Source organism: Lynx rufus, unplaced genomic scaffold (genome assembly GCF_022079265.1).
Source record: "Lynx rufus isolate CCGP_SWC_20201006 ecotype Redwood Valley unplaced genomic scaffold, mLynRuf1.p SCAF_1, whole genome shotgun sequence".
Lineage (NCBI taxonomy): Eukaryota > Metazoa > Chordata > Mammalia > Carnivora > Felidae > Lynx > Lynx rufus.
In genome coordinates this window covers 41217612-41233642 of record NW_025814823.1, presented here as the reverse complement: position 1 = coordinate 41233642, position 16031 = coordinate 41217612, and the positions used below count along the sequence as shown (strand labels likewise).

The 16031-nt window shown below is 37.2% G+C and overlaps 1 pseudogene; it reads right to left on the bottom strand.

Annotated features, from left to right (window-relative positions):
• Window positions 1-810: 810 nt before the first annotated feature.
• On the bottom strand, window positions 811-15365 carry LOC124508541 (ubiquitin-40S ribosomal protein S27a-like; annotated as a pseudogene).
• Between the last annotated feature and the right edge of the window lie 666 nt (window positions 15366-16031).

Below are 16031 nucleotides of genomic sequence, written 5' to 3'. Positions count from 1 at the left end.
TCAAAATTTTCCTTAGAAAATATGATTTCTTTTCCCTCCAAGTTTACCTTTCCTTAAAAATGTAACCTTCCAAACATCCTAGATTTATTTTTAAGTCTTCACCTTCTACCTGGTGTGGGCCAGAGGCTCCACGTTCTCCTCCATCACTTATGAGAAGCAGATGTTCTACTTTTAACAATACAAATCATGTCTCCAGTGGTCCATAACCCCTCTGGGTTCAGTAATGTCTTATTTTAGATATATGTAGGTTGCTCTTACTTTCTAATTTGTTTAGATATGCACTTTAAAGTATATGTGCCTTATGCCAGTATTATTAGGTTTTTATGGTAGGAGCGTTTCTAAACATGTAGTTTATTATATTTTTGAAGTCAAGGTAAAATCACATCATGATATCTTATTATTAGATGTGGAAATTTTCCACATCATTTTTGAATTAAATAATTATCTTGTTTTTCTTGAACTTGTATTTCCTTCAGTCATTTTAAGATACGTTTTTTCTCTAAGTGTTGTGAATAAATAGCATTGGAGCTTTTACCGGAATTTTTTAAAAGCCAAGATTATTTGGATGTATCAATCTGTTCATAACTTTGAATACTATCATCCATCAACATTGAGAACGTCTCCCTTTAGTCAGCTTCTTTTTTATTTTTTTTATTTTAATATGAAATTTATTGTCAAGTTGGTTTCCATATAACATCCAGTGCTCATCCCAACAAGTGCCCTCCTCATTTGTAATTTGAATTTTTCCAAGGAGCTTTGTTATTGTTGGTGGAAAATTTATTCCATTGTATTTTTTTAGTTTGTTTTTTATTAACCCGCACGCAATTCCTTGCCTTCCAGTTTGTTGAAGCACTAGGTCAGACAACATTTGCCGCAATAACATCTGTCAAAGTGGCTAGCCATAAAAACCCCAGCACCAGATTCATCTGAAGGGCACTCCCAATGAAGGCAACTGATTTTACCATTCTCATCCACCTTATAGTAGGACAGCCAGCTTAACCTTCTTTTTCTTATGCTTATTCTTCCTGGGAATGGTGTAAGACTTCCTTTTCTTAGCACCACCACGAAGTTTCAACACAAGATAGAGTGGACTCCTTTCGAATATTGCAGTTAGAAGAAGTACGTCCACCTTCCAGTTGCTTGCCAGCAAAACCAGGCTCTGCTGATCAGGAGAAATTCCCTCCTTACCCTGGATTTTGGTCTTTACCTTTTCTATTGCATCCGAGGGCTCGACCTCTAGAGAGATGGTCTTCCCCATAAGGGTTTTCCAGAAATCTACATCTTGGCGGAGATTCCACCACAGCTGGCAGATCGTAAAGGGATTCTATGGTGTTTTAATCAGTTAGTTTAATTTTATAAATTCAATAATTATTTATGTATGCTTATTCTCTATCCACAAAAATATTTTAAAATACTTTTTGATATATTATTTAGGCAGTTACATTTTCTGCAAATGATATTTTTTTTTTCTTGCCAATACTCATGATCCTAATTTCCCGTTTCTTGTCTTATGGAATTAACTGACTTCCAGTGTAATGTGAAATGATTGGTATATAGCAGTTTTGTTCCCACTGAGCTGAATGGAAATATTTCTAAAGTATGATCACTGGGGATGACTTTAGGTCTACATTTTTTAAGATCTCCTTTAATACTACTCTAAAAAATTTCCCTTCTATTCTTAGTTTTAGATATTTATTTATTTAAAAATCCTTTATACACTTAAGCGTTGGTTATTTTTTACCTTAATTTTTCCTTTATATGTTTCATATTTATTCAATTAATGTGGTGGAGCTTATTAATATATGTTTTCATGTTTATGTATCCTTACCTTTTTAGAAAAAACACTGCTGAATTTGATGTTGGTGGATTCCTAGAAAGGTAATAAATAACCCCCTTTCCTTCATCTAACCAATTGGAAAAAATAATTTTGGTTGATTCATTAAGAATGCAAATCAGAGAATCCTGGGAAGATGGCGGCGCAGGAGGACACTGGGCTCACCGCATGTCCTGCTGATCACTTAGGGTCCACCTACCTGCCTAATAACCCAGAAAACCACCAGAAGACTAGCAGAATGGAGTATCTGGAGCCAAGCGCAGAAGAGAGGCCCACAGAAGAGGGTAGGAAGGGCGGAGAGGCGGTGCATGCTACACGGACTGGCCGGAGGGAGCCGGGGTGAAGGGGCAGCCTGCCAGCCAAGCAGAGCCCCCGAGTCTGTCTTGCAAAGGCAGAGGGGCCAGACGGAGTGTGTTCCGACAGCAAGCGGGACTTAGCATCTGGAAGGTTATAAGCTAACAGCTCTGCTCGGAGAAAGGGAGGGCTGGAGGACAACTGGAGGGAGAGTTGTTGAGCCCTGGATGACAGAGCGCAGCTTGGCAGGGAACAAAGGTGCTCGCCAGCGCCATCTCCCTCGCCTATCCACCAGCCAAAGGGAACCAGTTCCTGCCAGGGAACTGGCAGGCACCGTGCAAACACCCAAAGCTGCGCTTCTGCGGATCCATCCCTCCAGCGGGTCTGACTCCCTCCCGGTGCCGCAGGGCCCGTCCCAAAGCGGATCTCCCAAGGAAAAGCAAGCTGAGCCTGCCCCTCCCGCCCCTGTGCACCTTGCCCATCTACCCTCAGCTAATACGCCACATCCCCAGCACCACAAGCCTGGCAGTGTGCAAGTAGCCCAGATGGGTCATGCCACCACACAGTGAATCCCGCCCCTAGGAGAGGGGAAGAGAAGGTACACACCAGTCTGACTGTGGCCCCAGCGGGGGGCTGGGGGCAGACATCAGGTCTGACTGCAGCCCTGCCCACCAACGCAAGTTATTCAAGACAGCACAGGGGACGTGCCAGGCAGTTCCGCACCACTCCAGGGACTATCCAAAATGACAAAAGGGAAGAATTTCCCTCAAAAAGCTCCAGGAAATAACAACACCTAACAAACTGATCAAAAACGATTTAAACAATATAACAGAAAGTGAATTTAGAATAATAGTCATAAAATTAATCGCTGGGCTGGAAAACAGTATAAAGGACAGCAGAGAATCTCTTGCTACAGAGATCAAGGGACTAAGGAACAGCCAGGAGGAGCTAAAAAATGCTATTAATGAGCTGCAAAATAAAATGGAGACGACCACAGCTTGGATTGAAAAGTCAGAGGAGAGAATAGGTGAACTAGAAGATAAAATTATGGAAAAAGAAGAAGCTGAAAAAAAGAGAGATAAAAAATCCAGGAGGATGAGGGGAAAAAGAGAACTAAGTGATGCACTAAAGAGAAATAATATACGCATAATTGGTATCCCAGAGGAGGAAGAGAGAGGGAAAGGTGCTGAAGGTGTACTTGAAGAAAAAATAGTTGAGAACTTCCCAGATCTGGGGAAGGAAAAAGGCATTGAAATCCAAGAGGCACAGAGAACTCCCTTCAGACATAACTTGAATCAATCTTCTGCCCGACATATCATAGTGAAACTGGCAAAATACAAGGATAAAGAGAAAATTTTGAAATCAGCTAGAGATAAACGTGCTCTAACATATAAAAGGAGACCCATAAGACTCGTGACTGACCTCTCTACTGAAACTTGGCAGGCCAGAAAGGAATGGCAGGAGATCTTCAATGTGAAGAACACACAGAATATGCAGCCGAGAATCCTTTATCCAGCAAGTCTGTCATTTAGAATAGAAGGAGAGATAAAGGTCTTCCCAAACAAACAAAAACTGAAGGAATTTGTCACCACTAAACCAGCCCTACAAGAGATGCTAAGGGGATCCTGTGAGACAAAGTATTAGAGACATCGCTACAAGCATGAAACCCACAGACATCAAAATGACTCTAAACCCATATCTTTCTATAATAACACTGAATGTAAAAGGACTAAATGCGCCAACCAAAGACATAGGGTATCAGAATGGATAAAAACACAAGACCCATCTATTTGCTGTCTACAACAGACTCATTTGAGACCTGAGGACACCTTCAGATTGAGAGTAAGGGGATGGAGAACTATTTATCATGCCACTGGAAGTCAAAAGAAAGCTGGAGTAGCCATACTTATATCAGACGAACTAGACTTTAAATTAAAGGCTATAACAACAGATGAAGAAGGGCATTGTATAATAATCACAGGGTCTATCCATCAGGAAGAGCTAACAATTATAAATGTCTATGCGCCGAATACGGGAGCCCCCAAATATATAAAACAATTACTCACAAACATAAGCAACCTTATTGATAAGAATGCGGTAATTGCAGGGGACTTTAACACTCCACTTAACAGAAATGGATAGATCATCTAGACACACAGTCAATAAAGAAACAAGGGCCATGAATGATACATTGGATCAGATGGACTTGACAGATCTATTTAGAACTCTTCATCCCAAAGCAACAGAATATACTTTCTTCTAGAATGCACATGGAACATTCTCCAAGGTAGATCACATACCGGGTCACAAAACAGCCCTTCATAAGTATACAAGAATTGAGATCATACTATGCATACTTTCAGACCACAATGCTATGAAGCTTAAAATCAACCACAGGAAAAAAGTCTGGAAAACCTCCAAAAGCATGGAGGTTAAATAACACCCTACTAAAGAATGAATGGGTCAACCAGGCAATTAGAGAAGAAATTAAAAATATATGGAAACAAATGAAAATGAAAATACAACAATCCAAACGCTTTGGGATACAGCGAAGGCAGTCCTGAGAGGAAAATACATCGCAATCCAGGCCTATCTCAAGAAACAAGAAAAATCCCAAATACAAAATATAACAGCACACCTAAAGAAAATAAAAACAGAACAGCGAAGACAGCCTAAACCCAGCAGAAGAAGAGAAATAATAAAGATCAGAGCAGAAATAAACAATATAGAATCTAAAAAAACTGTAGCAACGTGGATGGAACTGGAGAGTGTGAGGCTAAGTGAAATAAGCCATACAGAGAAAGACAGATACCATATGGTTTCACCCTTATGTGGATCCTGAGAAACTTAACAGGAACCCATGGGGGAGGGGAAGGAAAAAAAAAAAAAGAGGTTAGAGTGGGAGAGAGCCAAAGCATAAGAGACTGTTAAAAACTGAGAACAAACTGAGGGTTGACGGGGGGTGGGAGGGAGGGGAGGGTGGGTGATGGGTATTGAGGAGGGCACCTTTTGGGATGAACACTGGGTGTTGTATGGAAACCAATTTGTCAATAAATTTCATATATATATATATATATATAAAATAAAAAAAATAAAAATAAAAAAAATAAAAAAAAATAAAAAAACTGTAGAGCAGATCAATGGAACCAAGACTTGTTTTTTTTTTGAAAAAATAAACAAATTGATAAACCTCTAGCCAGGCTTCTCAAAAAGAAAAGGGATATGACCCAAATAGATAAAATCATGAATGAAAATGGAATTATTACAACCAATCTCTCAGAGATACAAGCAATTATCAGGGAATGCTATGAAAAATTATATGCCAACAAATTGGACAACCTGGAAGAAATGGACAAATTCCTAAACACCCACACGCTTCCAAAACTCAATCAGGAGGAAATAGAAAGCTTGAACAGACCCATTACCAGTGAAGAAATTGAATCAGTCATCAAAAATCTCCCAACAAATAAGAGTCCAGGACCAGATGGCTTCCCAGGGGAGTTCTACCAGACGTTTAAAGCAGAGATAATACCTATCCTTCTCAAGCTATTCCAAAAAATAGAAAGGGAAGGACAACCTTCCAGACTCATTCTATGAAGCCAGTATTACTTTGATTCCTAAACCAGAGACCCAGTAAAAAAGAACTACAGGCCAATATCCCTGATGAATATGGATGCAAAAATTCTCAATAAGTTACTAGCAAATCGAATTCAACAGCATATAAAAAGAATTATTCACCATGATCAAGTGGGATTCATTCCTGGCTGCAGGGCTGGTTCAACATTCGCAAATCAATCAATGTGATACATCACATTAATAAAAGAAAAGATAAGAACCATATGATCCTGTCAATCGATGCAGAAAAGGCCTTTGACAAAATCCAGCACGCTTTCTTAATAAAAACCCTTGAGAAAGTCGGGATAGAAGGAACATACTTAAAGATCATAAAAGCCATTTATGAAAAGCCCACAGCTAACATCATCCTCAATGGGGAAAAACTGAGAGCTTTTTCCCTGAGATCAGGAACACAACAGGGATGTCCACTCTCACCGCTGTTGTTTAACATAGTGTTGGAAGTACTAGCATCAGCAATCAGACAACAAAAGGAAATCAAAGGCATCAAAATTGGCAAAGATGAAGTCAAGCTTTCACTTTTTGCAGATGACATGATATTATATATGGAGAACCCAATAGACTCCACCAAAAGTCTGCTAGAACTGATACATGAATTCAGGAAAGTCGCAGGATATTAAATCAATGTACAGAAATCAGTTGCATTCTTATACACTAATAATAAAGCAACAGAAAGACAAATAAAGAAACTGATCCCATTCACAATTGCATCAAGAAGCATAAAATACCAAGGAATAAATCTAACCAAAGATGTACAAGATCTGTATGCTGAAAACTATAGAAAGCTTATGAAGGAAATTGGAAAAGATATAAAGAAATGGAAAAACATTCCGTGCTCATGGGTTGGAAGAATAAATATTGTTAAAATGTCAATACTACCCAAAGCTATCTACATATTCAATGCAATCCCAATCAAAATTGCACCAGCATTCTTCTTGAAGCTAGAACAAGCAATCCTAAAATTCATATGGAACCACAAAAGACCCCGAATAGCCAAAGTAATTTGAAGAAGAAGACCAAAGCAGGAGGCATCACAATCCCAGACTTTAGCCTCTACTACAAAGCTGTAATCATCAAGACAGCATGGTATTGGCACAAAAACAGACACATAGACCAATGGAATAGAATAGAAACCCCAGAACTAGACACACAAAAGTATGGCCAATTAATCTTTGACGAGCAGGAAAGAATATCCAATGGAAAAAAGACAGTCTCTTTAACAAATGGCGCTGGGATAATTGGACAGCAACATGCAGAAGGTTGAAACTAGACCACTTTCTTACGCCATTCAAAAAAAAAAAAAACAACTCAAAATGGATAAAGGACCTGAATGTGAGACAGGAAACCATCAAAACCCTAGAGGAGAAAGCAGGAAAAGACCTCTCTGACCTCAGCTGCAGAAATTCCTTACTTGACACATCTCCAAAGGCAAGGGAATTAAAAGCAAAAATGAACTACTGGGACCTTATGAAGATAAAAGCTTCTGCACAGCAAAGGAAACAACCAACAAAATTAAAAGGCAACCAACGGAATGGGAAAAGATATTTGCAAATGACATATCGGACAAAGGGCTAGTATCCAAAATCTATAAAGAGCTCACCTAACTCCACACCTGAAAAACAAATAACACAGTGAAGAAATGGGCAGAAAACACGAATAGACACTTCTCTAAAGAAGACATCCGGATGGCCAACAGGCACATGAAAAGATGCTCAACATCGCTCCTCATCAGGGAAATGCAAATCAAAACCACACTCAGATATCACCTCACGCCAGTCAGAGTGGCCAAAATGAACAAATCAGGAGACTATAGATGCTGGAGAGGATATGGAGAAACGGGAACCCTCTTGCACTGTTGGTGGGAATGCAAATTGGTGCAGCCACTCTGGAAGACAGTGTGGAGGTTCCTCCGTGTGACAGATGTCTGTCACATCTACTGTATTGTTATAGTATAAGAGTAACTATAGACAATATGTAAACATCATGGCTCTGTTCCAATAAAGTTTTATTTATAAAAGATTGAACTTGTCAATCTCTCTCTAGTTGGCATATATCATACTAAGATGCTTAAGTAGTTCCTACTTCCTACACATTAGATCCAATCAAAATGATACAATCAGTAATGAGTAATAGAATGTGAAAAAAATCAAAATATTTACAGACAAAAATATGGCAGAGAACAGAATTAACATCACCTTCAGACAACTGTGAAGCTGTACTGTTGGCCCTACCAAGTAAGTGAAACTTGCTTCTAATATTTTTTTTCATATTCATATAGAGAAGCCAGTATTAGCCAAACCAATAGCTTCATACCAAGTGCCAGGAGCTGTGATGATCTGCCCAATAAAGATCAGGGGCTCCTGAGTGGTTCAGTTAGTTGAGCATCGGACTCATGATTTCAGCTCAGGTCATGATCTCAGGGTCATGGGATGAAGCCCCAAGTTGGGTTCAGTGCTGAGTGTGGAGCCTGCTTAAGATTCTCCCTCTCTTCCCCATTTATGCTCTCTCTCTCTCTTAAAAAAAATACTACATCAAAACAAGTTGCAACTTGGGTTAAAACCAGATTAAATTTGAAATAAATCAGTTATTAGTCAAGCTCTCTCTGACTTGTGTGTAAACAGGTGACATACATTGAATTTTGTAAGCATTACCACTAATGATTTTTAAAATGCATTTATCATGCATTAACACCTGCAGTTTCACCAAGGACTGACAGTGCTTCTGTTTAATGATCTTCATAGGGAGGGGATATTAGTAGGAGTCCCACGGTAATAGAAGATGGCTGTGATGGCCTTGAGGAGAATGGATATGTCCTTGCAAGGCATCTACCCCCCAAAAAACTTATTCCAAATTTTCAAGTACAGAAAGGCAAGCTTCTGAAAACAAACAAGTGGGGCGCCTGGGTGGCACAGTCGGTTAAGTGTCCGACTTCAGCCAGGTCACAATCTCGTGGTCCATGAGTTTGAGCCCCGCATCGGGCTCTGGGCTGATGGCTCAGAGCCTGGAGCCTGTTTCTGATTCTGTGTCTCCCTCTCTCTCTGCCCCTCCCCCGTTCATGCTCTGTCTCTCTCTGTCCCAAAAATAAATAAACGTTGAAAACAAACAAGAGGGTGTGCCACTCCCAATAGCAAGGAAGGCTGTGTAAACTAGGGTCCAAAATCCTCAGTTTCATCTGAGTTCAAAGTATCCATTTCAAGTCTCAGGGTTCCTTTTTTTCCCCTAATCTACACCTTCTTTGTCACATGAGAAAGTTGATGAGTCTGTGAACCCAGTTGATGTTGTATTTCTGCTGCATATAATTAAATTTTGTGGGTTTTTTGTTTTTGTTTTTGTTTGTTTGTTTTGCTTTTTTTTTTGTTTTTTTAGCAATATTGGTTCTGAGATACAGGAAATAACTGATTATTCTATGGCTGTCAAGGAAGCTCTTTAATTTTCAGACTAAAATAAAGTGAGAGTCAAAGACTTGAGCTGGTCATTTTCTTTCTATAAGTGCAGTGCATACAGAAGAATGCATGTAACACTACAGCCAGGCAATGGTCCCTAATTATCTCCATAACGGTCAAGTGGAACAGCCTCTTGGGCCCTCAAGGTTCTTGTTTAAGTTAGAATTTTATCACAGTCAACCAAATGTGGGCGCCTGGGTGGCTCACTTGGTTAAGCGTCCGACTTCGACTCAGATCATAACCTCACTGTCTGTGGGTTCGAGCCCCGCATCGGGCTCTGTGCTGACAGCTCAGAGCCTGGAGCCTGCTTCTGATTCTGTGTCTTCCTTTCTCTCTGCCCCTCCCCTCCTTGTGCTCTCTCTCTCTCTCTCTCTCTCTCTCTCTCAAAAATAAATAAACATAAAAAAAGAGAAATCAAAGGAAACAATCAACCACATGTGATAACTTGATAAATTAGAAGCCACTGCATACTATAGATTACTAGCTTCCCAAGGATCTTTTACAAGGAGCTCAGCATTGCACTGAAGCCCAGTCCAATCCCACCCCAGAGAGGGTGTCTGTCAAAATCACTCCCAATATCAACCCAGTATCAATCAGATTCAATTAGGAGTTGGAAAAAAACCTCTTATTTTGAGAAAGGAAATTTTAATAGAAAGAGTTTTTAACAGACAAAGGTAGTTAACTACTTAAAGAAATAAAGAAATACTCATAGATCTAAAATTAGTAAATGGAAACATAAAGCTACTATCTATAGACTAAGGCAGAGTTATAAAAAAGAAAGACACCTTCCCAAAGACAGATTTAAATCTCTTTGAAGAGGGTCTGTCAAACTCAGAAGCCAACAACTCTACTGGTGTCAAAACAAGTTTCTGAGAGTGCAAGCTGGAGCTCTGCTGTTGGAATCACCCACAGTTGTCACAAGGTGTGGGTCAGGCACAACAGGTCTATAGATATGGTCACTAAGGCGAATTGATGGAGGGTTCTGCCACAACTGCTATGGAAGTGGCATTTGCTAATGAAACAGGTAACATAGGTAATAAAACAGATAACACTATCCGCGATGGTCTACAGAAAGCAGTTGTTAGATAGGTAAGTAGTTGTCTCCATGGTGGTAGAAACTTGATCATAGAAATAGCGCACTGACTGGGAGAATGTGGCAGAGATGGTCTTTACATTGGGTTCTAGGAGTAGGTGGCCCAAGAGCTTGACTGAAAACTGCCGTAAAGCATCCCTGTACTGGGAGAGTCTGTGAGGTCCACTAATATTGTTGGGTAAATATAACTGGAAACTAAATCTCCTGCCACCTGAGAAAACCTCTCTACAGAAATAGAAGAGAAATAAAACATGTTTTGTTAGGGAAAGAGTATTAAACCATAACATGATGTGCATCACAGGTATTTTCTAAAGAGATCACAAAAACTCTAAGAAATCATACCCTTTTATGTAGCCAAGTGGTACATTATATACATTTTTCAGATAAACAATAACTAATCCTTGATTAAGAGGACTCTACAGCACCATTTGTTACATACAGTTTATCCTAAATCACTTGGTAATTAAAGTAGCCACTTGTTTTGCTAAATACTTTTAAAAGAAAACATAATTTCTTATATCCTTATGACAGGAATAAGGTTAGGTTTGCAACCTGGAACCAGGAAACTGGGAGATAGGGTCAACATCTTGCATTTCAAGAGATGGCTCCCAAGCCTTGACAGGTTCCCAGGTTCCTGGGTTACTCATTTACCCTTCTAATAAATTTACACACATTTCAAAGAGGCAAAGGAAGAACATATGACTTCTCCAAAGTAAATGCCCCAAACAAAGGTGGATTCCCTTCCTTTAACTTCAACAGGAGAATTAAAATCTTCTATTTTTAATTTGTATTTGTTCTTACAATATGAGCATCAATGGACCTCAAGAATCATGCTTGATAAAAGGAAAACTGGAAACAGGACCAGAACTGGGAAAGGAAGTGACATCGTATCTCTGTCTGTTTACAATGCCACTCTAATGCTTTCTCTTAACAAAGCTAAATATTTTTGCTAGCTGTAAAGAACAAATTTTTAGGAAGAGGATATTGCTCTGGTATCACAAAACAAGACAAAAAAGGGTTGATAGTTGCTGAGAGGAAATAAATTGATACCTTGCCCACATCTTACACACTTTACCACACTTTTTATCTCTAAAATAATTAATCCCAGATATATATCAGAAAAGCATATAGACATAAATTATTACTCTTTACAGCAACAAAGTCCCCATTGTGGGACCCCATTGTGGGGTGGTATCATCAGTTATTCAATCTATTGGTGGACAATAAGTTGCAGCCACAATACACTGTTTAAAACTGCAAACACTACCGCAACAAGATATGTGTATGTGTATTTTTGGATTTTTGCCAGTGTATTTCAGAATAGATTTCTCGAAATGAGATCTCAGTGTAAAAGGGGAAACGAATATGTAATTTGCCAAATTCCCTTTCATAAGGTTGTACCATTTTGCTTTCCTAACAAAAATGTATGAGTTCCTGCTTTCCTGTAGCCTTGGCAACAAAGTATTTTTGCAAACCTTTGAATGTTTGCCAATCTTATAGATAAGATATGGTGTATGAGCAAAGCTCTAATTTGCATTTGTATTTAGTTATATCATTTAATCCTCTCCTTTAGAGAGTTTATTGTTTTTACTCTTAATAAGTAAAAGAAATGAACTTAGAATTTGAATTTGGAATGCCACCCTATGCAGGCTACTTTTATTCTCCTAGACATATGTATGTTTATTTTAATGTTGATTTAAGAACAACAAGGCATTTATTAATGAGTAAGATATATTTCATAAACATGCATTGTTCCTGGAAACATGGTTATTAGATAAAGAAGGAATATAGAAACAAAATGTATTATAATGGATTTAAGGAGGTGGCAAAGTAAGCTGAGAACTCTTTATAAACATAGAATGATAAATACTAGAAAAGCAATATAAAACATGCAGAAAAACAAAAAAAATATTATCTGTCAATCTTGGGGACAAAAAAATGTTAATTTCAAATGAGAAGTCAGAGAAGGCACAATAACATTGTTGATTAGATCTGTCTTATGGTAGGATGCATTACTGGTCCTGGAAAAAGGAGGAGAGGACAGGATACAAATTCAAACAGCATGCCTTTACAATGAGTTTCAATAGTTATATTTATATTTAGAAATATAAGTTAAGAACAGCTTTTGTAAGAAAAAAAACGAAACACAACACAACAAAACTCTATTTTGAGCATTTCTATCTTAATGCCACCCAATTACAACCAAACTTTTGGGACTAGAAATTTTTTTTGCATGATTAATTTAAGTCTGTTTCTTCTTCTCCATTTCCACCACAAAATATTACTGTTTTTAAAACCTACTTTTATTAAGGTATGTATACTTCATGAATTTTTAGAAATAACTGGCTTTGATTGCAAATATCTACTCTATCATTACCATGGCAAACTCACTGAAATCAAATATAATTCATGTGAGCTTATATTTGTTCACTTAACAACCAAAGTGACATGGGCAATATCCTCTCCCACTTTTATTTAGAGAAATGTATAGTATATATATGTATACATAAAAGTGAAGTAGTGTGCATTAGGACAGGTGATTGGTAAGAAAAGTGTTTACAAATTCAATAATAAAAAACAAAGAGAAGAAAATTTAGTAAGAATTAATAGAAGTTGAAATACTTCAGGTGGTTTTTTTCTCCATCACTTTTTATGTGGATATGAGTTCCAGACAATAACTCTGAAAGTATTGTCTCTTTTCCAAATTCATTCATCTCAGGCTCAGCAGAACAATTTAATTAATACATAAACTATGAAAATCGTGTCCCTCTTATTTATAAATAAATGAATTTTAAATATACTTATGTGCCTTGGGTCATCACTTTCTCAGCCAAAATTTTAATTTTCATTTGACTTACCTACATTTTTTTTTTACAATCAGTTTGTATATACAGAAAAGAAATAGTAACTTGATTTCTTCATGTGAAAAGGTTGGGATTTTTATTTAAAACAAACAATATGAATTGTCAGTATAATTTGATGGCTTATAAAAAAGTAGATGTAATCTTGGGCTTACATTATATAAAAATAGAATACAGATCTAGAGAGGAGATAGTCTCATTATACAGTTTGATGGTTAGAATTTATCGAGAGATGAAATAGAGAAACCCACATGTGTCTCAATTATAATTCTGCATGCAAAGAGTTCACTAACAACGTTAACTTGAGATGGTAAGGAGATAAATATACTTTTGCTTGTGACATTCACATACTCACTCTAAATCAGATATTGGTAAATATCAACAGGTCTCAAACTCACGAACTGTGAAATCATGACCCAAGCCGAAGTTAGACACTTAACCAACTGAGACACCCAGATGCCCACCATTTGTTCATTCTTACTGTTAGCCAATGGATGGATGATCATATGATTGAGGTAGAGGACATAAGAATCCACAAGGCACAGTTCCTGCTCCCAAGTTTTTATCAATCTATTTTTGTTGAAATAATTTTACTATCTTTCTCAGTAAGTTAACCAGATGTCTTTTACTGTTTATTTTTAAGAGTATTCCTTCCCCCAACACACACACACACACACACACACACACACACGCACGCACACACATGCACAGAGCAATAACTTTGTAATTATTAACTTTTTTTGACATCTAGCATACATATATTTCACCTGGATAGCATAAAGTTAGATTAAATTTAGGTGTAGGGGCACCTGGGTGGTTCAGTCGGTTAAGCATCCGACTTCAGCTCAGGTCATGATCTCACAGTTCGTGGGTTTGAGCCCCACATTGGGCTCTGTGCTGACAGCTCAGAGCCTGGAGCCTGCTTCGAATTCTGTGTCTCATTGTCTCTCAGCCCCTCCCCTGCTCTGACTCTGTCTCTGTCTCTCAAAAATAAATAAATGTTAAAAAAAAGTTTAAAAAAATTTAGGTGTAGCGTTTGTTTGATTTGTAAGCATTTTTATTTTCCTTGTTTTTAGCTTGTTCCTTTTAAGAGTGTGCCAAATTTCATATATATAGATTTTGTCCATGTTCAAACTCTACTCGCATGGCTTAGACATACTAAATTCCTTTATCACTTTACAAATTCTGGTGTGTGTTTGTTTTTCTATTTGTAGTTTATCTGGGGAGATACAGATAACATTTATGATCTTTACTTGCTCATATGAGAATTGCTGCTGTTAAAATACCCTGAAAACACCATTTCAAATTAAGCCAAAAATGATTTGCCCCATGCTGTTGTCATCTTGTGTGAGACTTAAACAAGAAACAACTGTGAAATAAAAGCCACTAGTAATGCCCAGAAAACTGAAGTGAAACATAAAGAAACTCAACCATGACTGGATAGTACATTTTCTTTCCCCATGCTTCTACTAAATGAAAAGAAGATGATAATGTGTGACATCAAGTTGCAAGAGATCACAAAACAACAGATTTTAAATCTAAATATAGTAAGAATTTATAAAATGGATCATTTCTCTAGTAGTTTGGTCTTCATATAATTGAACAGTGAAGCACTAATGGTGTATTACATGGTGATCCATTGAATGTGATAGTCTTTAAAATTAGATGAAACACCTTCTGAAAAATTGAATTTTTTACAACATGAGTGTCAACATTAGAAAAAATGATTTCATATTTAGCTTTTTTAAATTAAAATTATAACATATTTATTGCTGGACCAAGGACACTAGTTTTTAGAGCAATATTTTTTTTTTCCAAGTCTTTGACTGCTATAGGGACCATTTTCTCGGCAAGTTTTGCTCTATTTCCCAGGTTTTAAAACTGCAGACTCTGGGGTCATGCTAATGCAGTACCTGATGGAATAGAAAGAAACTGAACATACTACAAATCAACTACACTTCAACTCAGTGTTCTCTTAAATTACACGAAGCTCGAGAAAATCATTAATGTACGTAAAACCATTAGATCCATTTCCAACATTATCCTATTCAAAAGAATCAAACACAATTTGTATATAAAGTGGTATTATCAATGAAGGTATCATTTGGAAGGGTAATTATTAACCATTAAAAGTGAAAAGATCTATTTACTCTCACATCTAATCTCTGTGTGGGCATTTTGGAAAGAGCAATGGTATTTGAAGCCATGTCTCAATTCAGAATTCATGTATTAATAACCATGTGCTATAAAAGCAATTCAGAATAGTTCTATAAAAATCAATTTATAGTTAAATTTATATTTAATATTACTATGTGATTTTCTCTTATGGGGTTCTTAAGAAATCATACTCAAGTTGCACTTTGTTTAATGGAGAGTGAGGCACACATATATCTCTGTTTGTACTATTAGCTTATTATTATGTGAACCATGAATTTTTAAATTAGTGACTCCAGTATCTAACATTTTAGTATGTAATGGACTAAAAATAAATGTGTATCTTAGGGATTTTTTGTTTTTAAACATTTCTTAGCATGTGATTGATTTCAAAATTACTTTAGTTTTTTTTCAAACAATTAACATAATGTGACATAAGAACTGTATTTTCAAAACTCAATAGGACTTATTACACTATTCTGTAAGTTGTGTTTTGTATACATACATATTATTGAATTTGAACCTCATAATAATTTTATTGAGTTAGTACTACATGTTTAGAGAGGGGACACACCAAGGAAATCTTGTCTGAGATCCAAATGTTTGTAAGTGACAAAGTCAGGATTCTAAAGTAGGCTTGTCTGGCTCCAAATGCTTTGTTCTTTGGACTATGAGGGAGTACTTATTATGTAAAGATGACTCTGGAATATTTTATAACA